The following is a 19,895-nucleotide window of genomic DNA, read 5'->3' on the forward strand; positions in this document are numbered from 1 at the left end:
AAAAACAGTCCCCAGCAGGGTTCTTTGCTGCTACTATTGTTATTTATACCAGGCCAGATGCATCCCTGGTGTAACTCGGTGACGTCAAATTAACTCTGCCCGGGATGTTGCTGGCCCATTTTATCTAAATGCAGCCAGCACAGAGATATGATGTAGCAGAATACGATTACACACTCCAGTGCTATCTACCAGTCTTTAAGAGCTCAAGAGTGTTGCCAGGTACAGGGAAAGGTAGTCCCATACCAGAGGATTTCTTGGTCATTTATATATTTTATAGTTATTATTAATGCAAACTAATCACACAGGGACGTGCGCTTGCTCCTGGGTTTTGTTATTTTACATTTTGAAGGTAGGATGCAAAAATACAGCATGCAACACAGACTAGGGGTCAACAGAAACTAGAAGATTAATTCGATGTTGAGACTGATGGTGTAACACCCAAAAGGAACTGAGGCAGTTTATGATCAAGGCAGACCCGTAGCTGGAACCCGGGGCAGATGCCTTTTGATTCCAGGATACATTTTTCAAAGGCACAGGTCTTAAGTACCTAATTTCCTCAACTATCTGCCTTTGAAAAACTGTACAAATATCGACTGTGGGGCAAACACACTCCATTTGTCATATAACATAATGCAATTGCTCTAAAATCTTAGATACAAGTGTCTTTAGGAAACCACCATCGTATAATAAACGTATGCATAAATGAGGTAGCAGAATTAGTTTTGCATATTCACCTGGTGTAAATCGGTACAGCACCATTGACTTCAGCAGAGCTACACCAATTTTCACTGCTGGAGGACTGCACGGTTTGTGTGTCCGTTCCTTCCTTTGAAATGATTATCATTCTCAAAGTTGGTTTTTACAGAGGAAAAGCAGCATAAAGAAAAAAAACTTCAGTTCTGTACCTAATAGACATTAGTCAGCAAGGGTCACCTGGCACTTAGGCGTGTCTTTACTAAATGCTTCACCTGCACATTAATCAGCCAAGATCAAAAGGATTCTGTCACTAGGACAGGCTAGGTACACAGTTTCTGCAAAAACACGCTGTACTGCTTTGGAACAAGTCTGTGGTCCCCAAAACTGTCACTATGCTGCAGGGCCCTCAAACTTCACAGTGAGAACAGGATGGCACTCTGGGCAGCCTTGTGTTGCAAAACCACTACCTCCACTCCCTTACCTAAAGGAGAACCTCGCTCAGAACACAGCAAAATGCAAGGTCGTGTAGCTCCAGAACAGGGGTAGCTATCCTGGAGAGCAGTGACGCTAAAGGGATTTAGGGCTCAGAGTGCATAAGCAATTCGATGTGCGCTCCACTGCAGCAAGCAGGGCAAATGCGATCCTGAGCAGTGTAAACAAAGGAGCAGTGAGTAGGAGCACACAGGTGATTTTACCTTTTCTATGCACCGCTACTGTCCACATTTTTAAAGAGATGTTGAAAATTGGAGAGGGGGCAGAAAAGAGCCACAAAATGATTCAAGACCTGGAGAAAATGCTCGTTTACCGATGAGAGATTTAAGGAGCTCCATCAGTTTAGCATTTCTCAAAGAATATTGAGGGGTGACTTGATTACAACATACAAACATCTCCATTGGGAGACCATACCAGGTACTAAAGGGCTCTTCAGTCTAGTGAAGAAAGGCAGGACAAGAAGCAATGGCTGGAAGCTGAAGCCAGACAAATTCAAATTGGATTTAAGGCACAAATGTTTAACAGGAAGGGTGATTAGCCATTGGAACAACTCCCAAGCGGAAGTGACAGCTTCTCCTTCTCTAGGAGTCTCCATATCAAGACAGGTTGCCTGGAAGATGCTTTAGCCAAAAACAAGTTATTGGGCTCAATACCGGGGTAACTGGATAAAATGTAATGGGCATTTGATATACAGGTCAGACTAGATGCTTTAATGGTTCCTTCTCGGCTTAAAATTTATGAATCTATAATTACAAACACACACAGGTGATTGTTTAAAAAGAGTTCACAAGCAGACTGCAAAATATTCAAATATGTTCATTTAAAACTATTTGCAAATTTCTTCACAACATTCTCCCGTATATAAATAGCTTGCAAAGCGTTCGTTGCAAATATATGCTATTCAACATCAAAATTCACGATGTATTGGTTGGTTACGTGACGAGGTGGTATTGTTGCCATTCCCTGATTGCTTTATGCAACAAGCCAACATCATGCAAATTTTTCACATGAATATCGATCTACTTCATATTTTCCTTCTGGTGAATGTTTGAGCCTTCAAGTTTAAAATTCACTTTTGTGCAAATGCTCATTCTTAGAAAGCTTGACCACTCAAACCTGGACTGAGCAGAAAGCAAGGATGAAGGGACATCAGCCATAGTCAAATGGAAATTAATTTCAGAACCGAATAAATATTTACAGAAACACAGAAAAATATTACCGCCTTAGGCGGTCCACCTATTGGCTGTTCCCACTAATTGCTTAGTTCTAGTTAGCAGAATAGAGCCTATGATACAAATTTGAGCAGATCTGATTCTATCCTGCAGAGGGCAGTAGTGAACATGACTAGCCAATATATTACAAGTATTGTATGCTGCAGGGATATTACACAAAAATAGAATGCACAAATATATTGTATTATCGGCATTCTCCGTTTTCATCTAAACTATGTTTTATTTTCAAATACTCTGCATTGCATCCTACTTTAAAATGAACTTTCACTTTGAATACTGTATGTAAGACACACGCACGCTAGAAATGTGCATTAAATAAGGCAGCAGGCTAGACAGGCTGAAATGGAGGATAGAACAAACAGCCAGGAAATAGCCAAGAAACTATACATCTGTTGGAAAAGCAGCTATGTTGAAGTTATAAATGTAAATAAATAATTTTGGAATCTCTTCTTCTGATGCTTTATATGCATGAGTCCCATTAAATGTCTGCTGCAGGTAAAGCTGAGATGGCTGTAGTCTCACCATGGACACAGGAGTGTGTTGCTAGGGGATGGTGCACTGTAAAAGCTGGTGTGTCTTTTATCAAAGGAAAGGGAGGGATATTTTGCTAACTGTAGCAGAGTGGTAAGAGCGTTTAGAACCACATTTTGGAGTACACAGATTTTTTAAACAAAGGATAAATATCCAAGTACTGTAAATTCCGACTTAAGACAAAGAAACCATGATGAATTCTGCACTGATAAGGTATTATGTTGGCATGCAATTCTGGTTTGCTGTTTGCCTGAGGAAGAAGCGTATTTCAGCCACTTTAAACATGTTCCAAAAAGGAAGCAGTAATTAATGGGAATAATTTTAAAAGTTTGTTGTGGATCCATGGAGGGATTGTTAAAGCATTTCTGATGGTTTAAAATGCAAACAACCCAATCTGAGAAAATGCCAATTTGTGAAAATGGTAAATTTGAGCAGCATATAACTGTACCAGCAGGGAAGCCTCGCTCATGAGGTACAGTAACCATGGAAACATTAGGTAACACAGTTATGACATAAATCAAGGACACAATTTTATTGTCCGAGCCCTGAGTTTTTTAGATCAGTTTCTAGGGACTGTGTGTTGATTCCATTTATCATGGGTCTTTACTGTTTCTTTAATGAGCAATCTAGGAAAACCTGAAGTGCATTTCCTCAGAGAATGAATGCTAAGAAATGAAACTCTGAGTTAAGTGGTTTCATTTGCTGGTGAATTCCTTATATACGCACACGGCTTCAAGTACGTAGTAGCCTGATCAACTAGTAATATCAGGACTTTTACGAACGCCGCACTACAGTCTATTTGGGTGCCATTTCTTCACTAGTGCATCTCAAGCATAAGCCTCAACAGGCTCCTCCATGAGAGGTAATGGTGTAGGAACTAACACTGGGGATGCAATAACTCCTGAACTACGCAAGTGTGAGTGAATTTTACAGTCCCAGTTGTCACGAGCACAATATTTTTTCTCACACTCCACTACTTCCTATCTAGCATTTCTGTTATGCCATTGCACATTAAGAAGTTTGTAAACATTCACACCGCAGTATGTCACTTGTCAAATGCACCATGAGACTGATTCACCACAGCGTTCCTCTAATTTTATGTCCATGTACATGCACTGAAATCAATAGTCACACTGGAGTTACACAGTGACGCATCAGACCCACAAGAGTCAGTTCAGATAGAAGATTATGGAGAAGAGGACTGGTATGTATGTAATTAATCAATGCACGTTCAGAATAAGAATGCAACAAAAAAATTTTAATCATAACAGTAAAAGATGGGAAACTTTTTAAATATGGCAATAAGGTTACTGTGTTATTAAAATGTTTATTATGTAAAAATGAATCCCATAGTCTTACTGGATGGTTTTCATTGCATTTTAACCTATATTAATTCAATCACCTATAGCATTGTAGCTGTGATGTTATGGAACACTTGGTGCACTATTCTGGAATTGTATTAGGAAGTGAATGAATAATTACATTCCATCTAGAGTCAGCTACTTGTATGGCACAACCAGAAAGCCTCAATGTCTTGTCTTTGGCAGCGAACTCACTGACCTCTGATGCAGCAGTTTCTTGAGAACGCAGATAGAATCCTGCAAGACTGGAGAGATAATGAGTTTAGAAAAGTTGTTGCATTGTTCCAGTACCCTTCCTGATTCACATACAGCAAGCCTATTATCATCACTGCTAGATCTAGCGCTGTGAAAGAGCTTCACCGACAAACTGGTTCTTTCAAAAAAGGTTCTGAGCTAAGATTCTAGATGAAATATGTGGTAGCAGCAGCCTAATTTATAGTGGATACGTGTTGGCACGTCAAAATAATATGGCCCAGCAGATCATTTCTGCTTAGAAGATACTCAGCTAACAAATAGGAACACTGGACATAGGCCTGGGTCCTCCTGGGTCATCAAGACCTGTCCCCCAGCTACCACAGGCAATCCTGTTTTATAATCGCATTCAGAACTTACCAAGCTTCCTCTAAAACAGCTCACTTCCCCTCCTACTGAATTTATGATAGCTGAGCTGAAGAATTGTGATGTCACCAGTTCAATGCCTATATACACATACAGAGCAGACTGCAAACACACATACAATGTATATCCCACTGCTGGGTCATAGCAGAAAACAGCCAGTGACACAGCTCCATTAACTGACTCCCCTGGGAAACTTAAGATATAGTCATCGTGTCACTAATATTTCTACAGATTTACCACCTGGCAATGGCATGTGGTGCTATTTAGGCACCTAGGTAACCCAACACCTAGTGCATTGAGGCTGAACAGAAGGGATGCTGATACAATAATATATTAGCTTCCACCGCAGAGTGTCCTCAGTAACCAACAGAAATTAACAGACATAGCATACTCGCTCTCCCACCTCCCCAACCCCCCCAAACAACAGGAAAATCCCTTTCTCTCCACATATGTATCCAAACATTTCGCTCTGTGTATTTCTGCCTCCAAAGCAAGCAGTGCCTTCTCTGCTAACGGAGGTAAACCAATAACAAGGGTTCAATCTTCCACACACGTTACGATAGCTCAGAATGTCACTTACTGAGAATGGATCGAACTTCTTCCTCCAGTTCCTGGAGGTGCTATGCAGAATTTCCTAATCCCTTCCTACATCCTGCACCTCTCAAGTGGTTCTTTATAATGTATAGGTTTTAGCCAAGTTCTCTTGAAGGGTTAAGAAAAGAAACAAATATAAAGTTCTGTTAATGGTAAATTTATTTTAGTTGAGTCAGTTAGATTGCATAAAACATGATTCTATACAGATTCTGTATGAGTAACAATGGACTCCCTAGCGTCCAACACAGAATTTAAAACATACTTTCCATATCTTGGGAGTCAGACACGTTCCAGAAGCTACAGGAGAAGACAGGACTTGGTATCTCTGTAGTGCCTTTCATCCAAGAATCTCAAAATGATTTGCCTAAATTGCAACATGCCTGTGAAGTAAGTAAGTATTCTTACCTCTTCTTCCCATTTCACATATAAGAAAATAGGGGCAGAAAGAGATCAAATGACTTGCCCAGGGTCACAGAATTAGGCTGTGGCAAACACAGGAACAGAACCCAGGGTCTTTTGACTCCCAGTCCTGGGTTGGTCTGCACAACCTCACTAACCTGCTCATAACCAAACCCCACCTTAGTCACATAAAACGGTGGTGTCTCCTTATTGCCCAATAATGTTGAAAGAAAGAGAGCGGTAGTGAGGTCTTGCATTAATAAGCCTACATTATGCTGAAGAATATTCTATAGTATGTTGACTAGTTCATTACAAAGTAGTCTATAAAATTACAGCCAACAAAATAAATGAACAAGGTACCAATTATTATTCAGCAGCCTGGAATCATTTCATTTATTCACTTATTCATTTGGAAGGCAAATTACAAATGACTGAATTTTGCAGTTACTATTGCAAACAAGGACTGGGAAGATTCTGTTGCGCACACACACACACAAAATATTTTAAAAGCACAGCTGATAGGTATGCAGAAATCTAACCAGACAGAATATTTTTGGTCACGGTTTAATTTCCCCATATCTCCGTGTGAAAGCCTAGCTGCACAAATGGATAATCAGAGCACTTCACTTGCACTTTGCAGCACAAAAAGGTACCTAGCAATGAAGCTAACCCACTACAAAATATAGCCCCCATTCCCCACATTGAGACACTGTGCTAAACTGTGATTTGCTGCACATAAACTAGTGGCCAGTTTTAAGAGTGGCATTCCTTATTTCTTGTCCCGGTGTGCTCATGTACTTCGAAGAGTAAAATAAAAGGCACCACAGATATTGCAAATAAATTCCATCCCCACCCCTCTTGGAAGTTTTTATTCTCTACAGAAGAATATATTTTAACATAATTACTAAAGCCTTGAAGTATTCCTGTATCTTTGTCCCCTCAGAACCCCTTCAGCCCCAGTCCCCACAGCAAGCAGATGTCAAGCTGTGGAAGGCAATTTTACAGTCTCTTATGCATAAGCTGCTGTTGACATGATCAGGTGCTCTGCCATATCCTCCTTAATGCTAACACAAATGAGTATTTGCATATTGTAACCTCTTCAAGAATATAGTTCAATATGTGCAGATTTTCTCATGAGATTCATGTACAAGCTCTGACAGCACGGGAAGATAATTCCCAAAGGCAAAGGATATGTCGCATGCCTTGTGTAAGTCTACTACTGCATGGATTGACCTTGAAGACAACCACAGGTCATTTGCACACTATTTCTAATCAACAAAAAAGAATGTACTCTGTTTACGCCTTTTGTAGATGCATTCTCTCTGCACTCAATGAATTCCTCTGGCAAAAAAACTCATGTGTCCCTTCCAGTCCTACTGCGTCCAGAATCCTTATAAAAAATGGATCTTTTTCACTGATGAGCAGCAGCGTAGTACTGCTTTCTACGTGGTGTGGCCGAAAGACAGCATAAATATTATGACAATGAGAACTATTTCACTAAAATACCCAAGAAGAAAACTGGAATGACAATTAATTTTGATCAAATATTTTGGAACTGTTTCAGAAAAGTGCTACACATTCCAGGCATGTCAAAATCCTTAACTGGCACCAGAATTCACTATATGCCACCAGAAAAGAGGCATAATGTGATATTATCAAAAGTTAATTGAGGAAAATCCAACTCTTGGTTTGGCTGTTTGGGAAGAAGTTCACTCTACATTGTATACCAATCATTCCATTTTTACTACGTCAACAAACAAATTCTACAACAGTTTGTAACTTACAATCACTGAACATCTTCTAAAAGAAACACATATGCTGGTACCTAGTGTCAATTTATTTTAGTCTGCACGTTGTTTCTAAGAGTAATTTTGCTAAATGAGCATCATAGGAGTACTGGTTCTGAAGGTTTCAAGCAGGAGTATAAATTTCTGTATAAAGCCTGGTATGTTCCTCAAGAATGGCAGAGAACTGAAAAGGAAAAAAATTCTTAGCTGTAATTTTGATTTCTCCAAATATGGATCTATTGCACTGGAGAAACGCTCCCTGGGCTTAGTATCACAAGTTAACTGGGTTTGGCATGGGAATTCTGTTTCATCTTCCTTCAAGTCAGGAGGAGAGGGAAGACGAAATGGGGCTAAAATGTCTCGGTCTCAGCACATTGGTTATTTTTGTTTCTGCAGTTTAAATCCTAACAATTGTTCTAACACTTGGAGAGGGTGTTGGTGGTTCAGCAAATATGCCAGCAGCAGCAGGGGAAGCTTTCAAATACAGTTTCAAAAAATGGAATTCTACCTCCAATAGGTTTGATTGGTCAGAAAAACTCGCAAATGACAAGTCCTGTCCAGGGTAGCGCATCCACCACAAGCCAGACAACATTATTCCCAGCCCATGTGGGGCCTGAGCATATGACCGAGAGCCAGCAAACCCACAGTTCTTGTCCTGATTGCAACAATTCCTCCCCCTGCAGACAGGCAAAAATTGCTTCATCTCTTTCTGTTGCCCGGGCTATAAAATGGGGGACCATACAATTGAAAAAAAACATGTTGTTATCTGGCTATTTATTTAAATAGATTTTTCAAATATATTAAATAAACTAACAGCAGTGACTGTAAAATTTACAGCAACTTTATGATTTTGAAAAAAATTACGACGCATCAAAAGAACAAAAAATATGTAGGGCACTCAGAATGCACAAAATCAAGTGAAACAAGCCCATGAACGACTGAGGATTAACTAGCTAATGTGTGCAAAGCACTTTCGAAAGATGAAAGGTGGTGGGTTTAAACATGACAAATATTTGCATTAATCATCATCATTCAGTTATTGATATTCTTCCTATTATCTATCATTAAAAACTACTCTCTGAGACAAATGGGAAGCAGAGACAAATTGGCAGAATTTGATTTTTTTTAATATCATTTCAATAGATAATACTGATGTTTATTTTTAAGCTTCTTTATTTTTATCAATTTAAATTTTCACAGTTGCAGGAAATTACAGAGGATGGGGGGAAAATCAGACAATAATTATTTAATAAGAGTAGATGCTGTGATTCAAGAAGTTAAAGCTCTCTACTGGTAAAACCACAAATTGTCAGCATCATATGCAAAATATACAAAGTAAAGATTCTTAAATCAAATTCTAATAAGCTGTTAAGCAGCATTTTTCTTACTTTGCCTATCTGTAACTTGCAGATATTGACAAACATATTTTGCCAATTTGTGTGTACGGTGCAATCAATGTTTACCAACATCTACTGACAAAAATAAAGAATAATTTCCATTTACCCCTTTCACTGCTGCACACTGTCTTGGAAGGGACTCTACTGGCAAACTCTATGGTTACAGATTCTGATTTTACTCTGCACATGTAGCTCAACCAACCATCTGACCTCTCTCTGTAGTTTGCACCTGGAGAGACCTGACTGCGCAGAATTCGACAAAAACAGCTTCCAGAGTTGTCTACTGCATACCTGTACGTGGCTGAGGTTTGGCAAACCACACATTTAAGGGTGGATCAGATTGTGACCTCTCTGGGGAAGGACTGTCTGTGTTATTTGTTTGTACACTAGGTCCTAACCCACCTTTAGAGGCCCTGGGCACTATGGCAATACCAGTAACAGAGCAAGGGCATGAGCATTCTCTTTATTACACCATATGACACAAAGGAACAAAAACTGATAAACGCCAGCTTAATCCTTGAAAATGTATTTAAAAATTAAGATCCGGGTTCTGATCCTGTCCCACTGAAGTCCATGGGAATTTTGCCACTGACTTTTAATGAGAGCAGCACCGGGCACCCAGGATACAGGTGTTGGTGGGTTTTACAGAGGAGCAAAAACTAATTCAGCACAGTCTCTGTATGCTGATCCTCTTTAAACAGCTTCTGCCATTGTCACCACTGCAGCAGTGTCACAAGAAACAAGACTAGGGACACATTCTGCAACGTCTCATGCAGTCATGGGGGGAAAGCCATCTGCAAGCCGAAAAGACAAAAGCAACTGAGTCACGCAGCACGTCACCAAATGCCACCGGTTGTTCTACGGAGCTGGGTTTTTAAAGCGGGGCTATGTAAGACACAGACCTGTGTTTGGAACAAGACCCTATAGTGCAGGGGTTCTCAAACTGGGGATCGGGACCCCCTCAGGGGTTGCGAGGTTATTACATGGGGGGTCACAAGCTGTCAACCTCCACCCCAAGCCCCGCTTGCCGCCAGCATTTATAATGGTGTTAAATATATTTAAAGGGGTGTTTAATTTATTAGGGGGGTTGCACTCAGAGGCTTGTGATGTGAAAGGGGTCGCCAGTAAAAAAGTTTGAGACCCACTGGGATAGTGCATCCCTGACCTAGAATACCATGGGAGCAACTTTGGAGAACTCCAACGTCAACGGAGAGGGAGAATTTCCTTGCATTGTTTGTGGGAGACACAGAGTAGCTGGAACAAGTGGATGAGCAGGGCCTGCAGATGAAAAGCGCTTCTGTGCCTAGCACACTGGGGGCATTGTTCAGTAGCCATTCACCCCTGCATACGGATTGCCCTTGTAATGCTGCCAAGGTTAATGTCAGCTTGGGCCATCAGTGGCGTAAGAGCTGATGGTTGCACTTGCACAACTGACTTCTTGGGAGTTTCTCTTCTGTGATGCTTGTAAATTGTGTTCAGCCTAAACCAAGAGCCTCCCTTTGCACTTCCTCCTCCCTTTCTTAGACGTTACATTCGAGACGAGAGGACTGCTTACAGAATCGTGCTAATAACAGCGCCAAAGTTACTACTACTGGGAATTGGGCCTGCGTTCCGAAGAGCTGAGACGAGCAAACCAGTAGGAGATTTTGTAAAATGAACCAGAAGCCGGGGTGATCTGGCAGGGTCCCCATTTTATCCAAAATCCTTCAGCCTGAAAGGGGGGAGAGCAGTTCTGTACATGTTTCTAGCTCGGATACCTCTCTACCGAGGCACTAGTGACTCAAGTGTAGGCCTCTGCACTGCCAAACCGAACACAGGATCAGACAACCCAGCACTGGGGCTGTGAACACAGGCGCCAACTTTCTCCAGCGCCGGTGGGTGCCTGTGCCCCCCCGCCCCAGCCATGCCCCAATTCCAACCACATCCCCAAAGTCCCCACCCTAACTCCGCCCCCTCCTTGCCCCTATTGGATCCCTTCCCCAAATCCCCGCCCTGGCCCGTCTCTCCCCCAGGGTGCCGCATTCTCCCTCCCCCCCCCTCCCTGCCCCGCGAATCAGCTGTTTCACGGCACAAGCGCTGGGAGGGAGGAGGGAGAAGCAGGACGCAGCAGCGTGATCGCGGAGGAGACGGACGCAGAGGTGAGCTGGAGCGCGGGGCGGGGCCACAGGGAGCTGCCAGTGGGCGCTGAGCACCCACCAATTTTTTTCCGTGAATGAAGGAAAGTATAGGTCCTCTCCTTAACAAGGAAGGAAAGCTAACAACAGACAACATCAAGAAGGCTGAGGTGTTTTGCTAATTTCAATGCAGTCTTCACTAAAAGGATTAATCATGACCAGATACTTAACATAATTATTATTAAAAACAAGGGGGAAAGAAGTCAAGCCAAAATAGGGAAAGAACAGGTTAAAGAATATTTAGATGAGTTAAATGTATTCAAATCATCAGGGCCTGATTAAATTCATCTTAGGATACTTAAGGAACTAGCTGAAGCAATGACCTTCGTGAACTCCAGGAGAACAGGGGAGGTTCCCAGAGGACTGGAGAAGGACAAACATTGTAACTTATTTTAAAAGGGGAACAAAGAGAATACAGGAAAATATAGACCAGTCAGCGTAAATTCGATACCTAGAAAGATACCAGAACAAATTATTAAACAGTGAGTGTGTAAGCACCTGGTCAGTAACAGGGTTATAAGAAATAACCAGAAGGACTTGTCAAGAACAAATCAGGCCAAACCAACCTAATTTCTTTCTCTGACAGGGTTACTGGCCTAGTAGATGGAGGGGAATGTAGACGTGATATATCTTGATTTTTTAGCAAGGCTTTTAACACTATCCCACATGACATTCTCATAAGGAAACTAGGGGAATGTGGTTGAGAGGACATTACTTTAAGATGGGTGCACAGCTGATTAAAATACTGTACTCAGTGAATAGTTATCAGTGGTTCGGTGTCAAATTGGGAAGGCATATCTTGTGGAGTTCTACAGAGGCCTGTTCTGGGTCTGGCACTATTCAATATTTTCATTAATGACTCGAATAATGTAGTGGAGAGTATGCTAATAAACGTCTGCAGATGATACCAACATGGGACAGGTTATAAGCACTTTGGAGGGCAGGATTAGAATTCAAAATGACCTTGACAAATTAGAAAATTGGTCTGAATTCAACAGGATGAAATTCAAGACAAGTGGAAAGTACTACACCTAACAAGGAAAAATCCAGTGCCCAACCACAAAACGGGGAATTAACTGACAAGGATGTGGGGGTTACAGCAGATCACAAATGGAATAAGAGTCAACAATGTGATGCACTTGTGAAAAAAACTAACAATTCCAGGGTGTATTAACAGGAATTTGTATGATAGACACAGGAGGTAACTGTCCCACTCTACTCGGCACTGGTGAGGCCTCAACTGGAGCATTGTGTCCAATTCTGGGCACCGCACTTCAGGAAAGTTGTGGACAAATTGGAGAGACTGACGAGGAGAGCAACAGAAATGAAAAAGTTTTAGAAAACTTGACCTATGAGGAAAGGTTAAAAACACTGGGCCTGGTTAGTCTTGAGAAAAGACGGGGGGACGTAATAACAGTCTTCAAATATGTTATAAAGAGGACAATGATCAATTGTTGTCCTGCCTTCAGGGGACATGGAGAAGAAGTAATGAGCTCAATCGTCGGTGAAGGAGATTTAGGTTACACATTAAGAAAAACTTTCTAGCTATAAGGGCAGTTAAGCACTGGAATATGCTTCCAAAAAAGATTGTGGAATCCCATTGGAGGTTTTTAAGAACAGGTTAGACAAACACCTATTGGGGTGGTCTAGGTTAACTTGGTCTTGCCTCAATGCTGGGGGCCAGACTAGATGACCTCTCACGGTTCCTTCCAATCCTACACTTCTAGGATTTTATGATTGCACCCATGGAAGCTCTAGACAAAATTCCAACGTTAGCACCATTTGGAATTTTTTGTAAAATTCCCAAGTGTAGACATGGCCACGGAGTCTCTCTATATGCTCCCTGTCCTTGTATGATCTTGAATGAGCATATAAAGGCTAATAAAGTTTATCTTCAAACCTCACACAAAGCACCTTTCTGGTTCAAGCTAATAATTATGAATAAAAATAGGGCTGGAGTCTCTGGCTTGCATAACAAGCAGCAATGAGCTAAAAGAGCAAGCCCTGGTATCAAGCCCTGAGGAGGCCTGGGCTATTTTAAACTGTTCTTTACAGCTCCAGCGTGGTTAGTATTTTGTTTTGCTGATGGAGCTGTGACCTCAGCTGGGCTGGCATTTGATCCTGCAAAGGGGAAAAAAAGACACCACTGTACAGAAAGTTGCAGATGGCCTAAAGCAGAAATATGCTGGAGCAATGAGCTTCTCGTGTTCAAGTTCAGCTGCACAAATTGTACACTTGATTAACTGTGCTCTAAACAGTAGATGTCATCGGACTCAAAAGGAAAAACGGCAAAGGGTTCCAGGATACGCGGCCAAGAGTGGCTAAGCAAAAAGGCACAAACCAATATGTGAAAGAACATTCCAGAGAGGAAACTGGTTCTTATGAGAGAGGCAGGAAGGAGGTACGTGTGAGTTCTACGCACCAAGCATGGTGCAGTTAAATGAGGAGGGAAAGGAGAGACACTGAGACCTTGTGTGTGTCTTTTGAAAGGTGTCTGGTGCTCAGACACTATGGTGATGAGTGGGGTATAAAAACCTATTCAGATTGGACAAACAGAAAACAGCTTTATGTACAATCAACATCAGCTTTAAACCTGTGAGTATAGTAGTTCTGAATCTAGGGTTACTTAGGGGGTAGATTCAGGGCCTGCTCCAGGCACCAGCTAAAGAAGCAGGTGCTTGGGGCGGCCAATACCAAGGGGTGGCATTCTGGCCGCTATTGGGGCAGCAGGTCTCGGTCTTCGGCGGCAATTTGGCAGCGGGTCCCTCAATCCCTCTCGGAGCGAAGGACCAGCCGCCGAATTGCCGCTGAAGAGTGGAGTGGTGCGATCGCGCTGCCGTGGCTTGGGGTTTTTTTGTTTTTTTTGCGTCACTTGGGGCAGCAGAAAACCTGGAGCTGGCCCTGGGTGGATTGTGTTAAATAACGCCCAGCAATCTAACAGCCTACAAAACGTCATGTCATCGGTTCTTCAGCAAAAGGAGCTAGGACTTCGGAATCCACCTCCTCTGCTGCCTACCAACATTTAAGCTAATTGAAAGATGATGGGCCAGATCCTGGTGTAAATCAGCACAGCTTCACTGAAGCCCTTAGAGCTTTGCCAGGCTACACCAGCTGAGGATCTCAGCCAGTCTTTGCAACAAGCCCTGCGGCATGGCAGCATCAGTGCTGCCAACAGGGGAGGAGAAGAAACAGGAGTACAGGCCAAAGAGCCGTTCAAAGGGATCTCATGAATCAAGGACAGTGGAGTCCCAGACCTAGTATCTAATCTCTTCTACCAGTGTAAGGGTGAAGTTGCTCAGCTGACTTCCAGGGATTTTCTTCAGATTTCCCTCAGCGTAACTAGGAATAAGACCCGGCCTCAAGAACGCAGTATGCTGCATTCAGATCGGCGCCCTACATCACCAGAAAGATACTGACAAACAGGAGTTCAGAGAAGATCAACAACAGTGATGAACAGGCTGTAGGGGCTGAGTTATGAGGGAAGATTAAAGGAGCTAAACACAAACAGCTTGGGAAGTGGCGACTTATGGGATATGATAAGATTGTATAAACATGCGACTGGTATTAACACCAACGGTGCGTGTGTGCGGTACATGGTGGATAAGGGATTTAAGGGGATTAAATTAAGAAAAGGGAAATATAGGCTGGAAAAAAAAAAAAGCCGCGCTCGTGATCAGCAGCAGCTCCATCACGCCGCTTTCTTCTTCAGCAGCAATTCGGCGGCAGGTCCTTCCCTCCGAGAGGGACCGAGGGATCCGCCACCGAATTGCCATCAAAGAGCCCGACGTGCTGCCCCTTCCCCTTGGCCGCCCCAAGCACCTGCTTGCTGAGCTGGTGCCTGGAGCCAGCCCTGATATCAGAGGGGAAAAACTTTCTGGTAGCGAGATAGTCAGTCAGCGTGTACACCTGCGAAGGCGCGGTGCAGGCCACAGCGGACGGGCCGCTCCCGAGACAAGTGTGTCCGAGGGAACAATGGCACCGTGGGAGAGGGACTGGGTGCACTAACTGGCCTGCGCCATCTCTCCATTCCTATAAAGGTGCAACTAATCATTTGCAAATAAAAGCAACTGTCCATCTTCTATAGCAGGGGAAGAAACTGTTAGGACGGTGATCAAGAGTAGGGAAGACAGTTTTATAAATAAGTCAATAAAGGACTAGATGGCACAGCAGCTGTGCAGGAGAGCCAGGTTCAGGACGTAGCCTCCTATTTCTTCTTTCTTGGGCTACTGGAGTTCGGTCTCATAGAAAAAGAGGTACATTTATTTTGAGCATCAAGCAAGCGAACAGACATTTGTTTCTCTACACAACTACATTGTGCCAACCAAGCCAAGATGTGACATGAACATCAGTTTCAGAAAATCCTAATTATACATCACCTAGTTTAATGGAGGAGCATAACTATGGCAGCCATAGCTAAAGGAGGAGGATAAACGGTTTACAGGAGAAAAAGACACTCCAGCAAAATAAAAGAGAAAGAATTCTTATCATCCCGCCTCTGGACTGGACCAGTCACCACTTGAAGATTTAGCTCAATAGATACCTTGAGGGTTCAGCTTGAAAAAAAAAATGTGTGAGTTAGTATCATCAAGATACAAAATGGAAAAGCTGGAGTATAGACGTGATCTTGCCACTTTAAAAGGAATTAACAAAACAAATGGAACGGATTGGTTGGTACTGTGTTTGTTTTAGCTTTTTGCTGTAGACAAGAGCTTGTAACAACTCCATGCTGATGTCTTTGTTGATCTATGATCCATCTAAAAATTCTTTGCCAATAGCTTTATACACATGCTGTGAGCCAACGATTGATTTTTAGCAACAGCAAAAGGTTACTTACAAGTAGATGGATGGGGAAAGAGTGACGCAGCCATGGTCCTGTTTTCCTGACAAACCATTTTTCTCCCCTTGCTAACTGAGGGATAAAACTAAAGAGGCTAATTCAGACAAGAGGAGCAGATTGTGGTTTTCTTAATACTAGGCAATGATTAGTGTGATTCTTTAATCCTCAAATACAGCTCGAGCACAAGTTCTGCACGAATGCACTCTTTCCGACGACAAAACAAATCTCTATGAAGCAGACCACTTTGCAAAAGTCAGGGTAGATGGGAAAGGGCAGTGGGATAGCTAGTCCCAGAAGCATGCTAGCCTACAGCAGGAATAGCACAGACTACTCAGGGCAGCTCACTTTTTCAGATGTCTTCTGAGGGAGACAGTCTGGAGTGAAAATGACAGGGGAAAACTCTAAATTTGCCCTTTTCCGTCTGAAACTGCAGAAACTCCCTAGAAAGTCATTTATAAGCCTACATAGCTGAGAGATAGCCGTCTACTCCAGAGATCTCTTGGGTGCCAGTTGCAGAATATCACATGTGTGAAGAACAGAGTATTTGTACATGAAATTAGCAGCAAAGGCTTGGAGCTGTCCTACCTATGGAGATCACTGTAAACATGTGCCGTGTTGAAAGCGTGTTTCATTTAACTATAAAATGTCCAGTGTGATAAAGGCACTTCTAAGGACAGCGGGTGCACAAACAACATGCCTGCTGATTGCCAAGTTTTTACTGATTTGAAAGAATGGGGGAATACTGACACCAGTTGAAGAACATTTGCGTGAGTCCACTGCGCCATTTTCAAGTGTCACTTTCGTAGTTTGAGGAGACATTCTACTGAATCATTTCACTTAAAAGTTAGTTAAATTCTCAGGGGGGCTTGGATAATACTATGCTCCACTCAAGTACCATTTGCTGGCATCTCTGCTCAGGGAAAAAGTTTTCTCCATCGGGAAGCACGTTATTCTGCAATTAGTCCCATTCGTTTCACTGACATTACTTGAGTAAGGTCCTACTGAACATGAGTAAGAGTGACAGAATCAAGCCCCACGAGAGCTTTATTGCGGATATATTTATTGTAAGCTTTTTTTTAAAGTCTCTCTCCCGCACAAAATCCAGTATTGGGTTTAACTTTTTAAACCTCTATGCTTGGTGAACGAAAGAGCAGAGGAATGAGGAGGAGAACCTTTGCTATGCAGCTGGAGTCCCGTGTTGCTTGGAGAACTCTGTTCTCCCGACAGCCCGGTCTAACCCTTTTCACTTTCACAGCCAGGAGACAATGCCCCAAAATAATCTCTATCTAGTGAAAAGTTTTCATTACACAATGGGGCCTTCTTCACCAACGCGAGGATTGTCCCCCCTTCAGATCTTTAAAAGAGAAGGTTCTCTTCTCTCTCTGGAATTTGTCACTAAAGCGAGGGGGCACTCTTCCCAAAAGGTCTTTCCACCTCTCTCTGTGCCCTACCCATAATAATCCCACTATCACCAACCCCAATTGTTCAAAAATCATGAGTCACGTCTCAGAAAATCATGATATATAAAAATACACAAAGGGTTCTTTTGAGTTGCTTTCGTGTTTTGGAACATAAAGAATTTGCCTTTTCAGGTCTTTTCTCTGTAGCCACTAAGGCCAGCACCTTCCTTTTTTAATAAATGGCTGAGATTCTCAGATGGTAACATCATTCCAGCAGCTGGGGCTCTAACAAAATACCAGTACAGTGAGGCACGTGACCAAAACCATCAAGAGTTGGCAATACTGTGATCCTATCACGATGGCACTGCTGCTCCAGAAGTGGTCTGTCAAGAGGCCATCTGTCCCTGCAGCGCCGCCATCCTGGAGGCAGTCTCTCACCCTCTGTTCTGCTGGAGCAGAATAAACTCCGTGTTTGTGTAATGCTGTATACAATGTCTCCATGGTATAGCACATTTATAGCATCCAGCACATTATGAAATATTTAAGTCTCGTTAAACATTTAAATTGAGGGTGACCAAATGGCATCACAACTGACATACGTCAGGGCAAAAAACACTCATTGTCAGCAACAAAACATCAAGCTACAAAACCAACAGGACAAAATGGTCTTTGTTAACTAGATGCTTTTGTTTTAATGCCGGCTGCGTAGAGCGCTCTGGGATTCCTATATGGGATGCAGGGATTCAATTATCTAAATCTTTGCAGTTTCTGATTGTGAAGCCTAAAAGGTCTTTAGGCCTCTCTTAATATCAGTGCTTTAACCTGGGTCGTGTAGCTCAGTTGATGCCTCTTTATTTAGCAGATTCTGCTTCCCTTACTGGCGTAGTGCCTTACTCCTGGAAATGAATGGGGCGACTTGTGTAGGAATTTGCTACTCAACAGGAGTGAGACTGGCAGACTTCAGCCTCAATGCAGATGTCATGTCCCTTTATTGCCTATGAACATCTGAAGACAGGTTCGGTGTCTTTGCCCTTGGTAACCTACCTTTGTTGATTATTACACCATAGTTGATTTCAGGGTTCATGATCAGGTGACCGTTACCCTTTGATTTCCTGCTTTGCTGTAGTTTGGGATGTAATTCCTTGAAATAGGGGGCTGATTTGTTGGCCACGTCGATTTTGCGGTCTCACTACTAATCTCGCCACCAGCCCATCTCAGAAAGCTGCCAGCCAAGCGTCTGTACAAAAAACCCAACAAGAGCATACAGATTGGGAAAACAAACCCCAAGCTGGATTTCGAGGATATGTTTGTGAATACATTTCCCAGCTGGCATTCTTGCTAACTGCTGTCTTCCTCCTCCTACAAAGCTTTCCTTAAACCCCACTTTCTCCCTGAATCCGTCCTGCATTGTTCTCCTCACCAGTAATCTCTCTGCGTCCCTACCCTGCATGATCTGCTTCCCAGTCTGACTTAGATTTCAAGCACCTCAGGGCACAGAACAGGTCTTATTCTAGATATGCAATATGCTGCGTACACTTATGGCACTACTCAAATACCACATCCTAATAACAACAACGAAGAGTGCTATGTAAATGCCAAGTATTGTTGTTCTATTGGAGAATCTCTCAGATACAGTTCAATCTCCAGTGCTCTCTGGGACTTTTCCTTATGTGTTTTGAAACATGCCCTGCTTGTTCCTACACTAAAAATCCAACATCCAGAGCCTTGTTACCTTTCAGAACCTTTCCACATTCTTCTTTTAACCAAACCAGCTCACTCATCTCTGTGCAAAATCACTTTGTTTATTACAGGTTAATTACAGTTACACGTTTTTTGAATATTAGTTTATTAAAGCAAAAATCATTATCTTAGCATTACTAAATTAATATATTTTAAGTATTCTATGATAAATATCACAACGTGCTTTGCCATGCCTTGTAATGCAAAACTGCAGTGACTTTATGCAGGCAGAGAGCTAAGCAGCCTTAAATGAGCTGTAACATTTCATGTTTGTTTTATATCATGTTGATTCAGAAGACAAGAGGAAAATAAGGTAGGGATTCTCGCCAGAATTTCAGTTTTTAATTCCCCTTACTTCTTATCAGCAGGAATGCAGACACCTGAATAAGACTCTACTCCCCTTCAAACTGCATGGTTTGCCACAGACACTTAAGAAAACCAATAAATCTCCTACAGAAAAATGCTGCCACAGCAAGCAATGCAGTGATCCTTTTGGACATCCTGCCATAACCTATGACTCAGAAACCAAGTCCAAAAATCTGCACCCAGGTACCCTGTTCATCAACAATTGCATATCAGAGGATTAATCCATGAGTTGCAGTAGCAGAGCCCAAGAAATCTTCAGTCTGATCATAAT

At 42.4% G+C, this 19,895-nt stretch overlaps 1 protein-coding gene across 8 annotated transcripts in view; it reads right to left on the reverse strand.

Moving 5' to 3' along the window:
• FRMD5 (FERM domain containing 5) overlaps positions 1-19,895 on the reverse strand; it is a 283,709-nt gene that overhangs the window by 209,179 nt on the left and 54,635 nt on the right. Inside the window, exon 2 of one of the 8 annotated variants that reach the window (XM_039491219.1) lies at positions 18,563-18,755. The exons of the other annotated variants lie outside the window; for them this stretch is intronic. The gene's annotated coding sequence lies outside the window, so the exon portion shown is untranslated. The remainder of the gene's footprint in view (positions 1-18,562; positions 18,756-19,895) is intronic. 8 annotated transcript variants of the gene reach the window in all.

This window comes from Mauremys reevesii, linkage group 10 (genome assembly GCF_016161935.1).
Source record: "Mauremys reevesii isolate NIE-2019 linkage group 10, ASM1616193v1, whole genome shotgun sequence".
NCBI lineage: Eukaryota > Metazoa > Chordata > Testudines > Geoemydidae > Mauremys > Mauremys reevesii.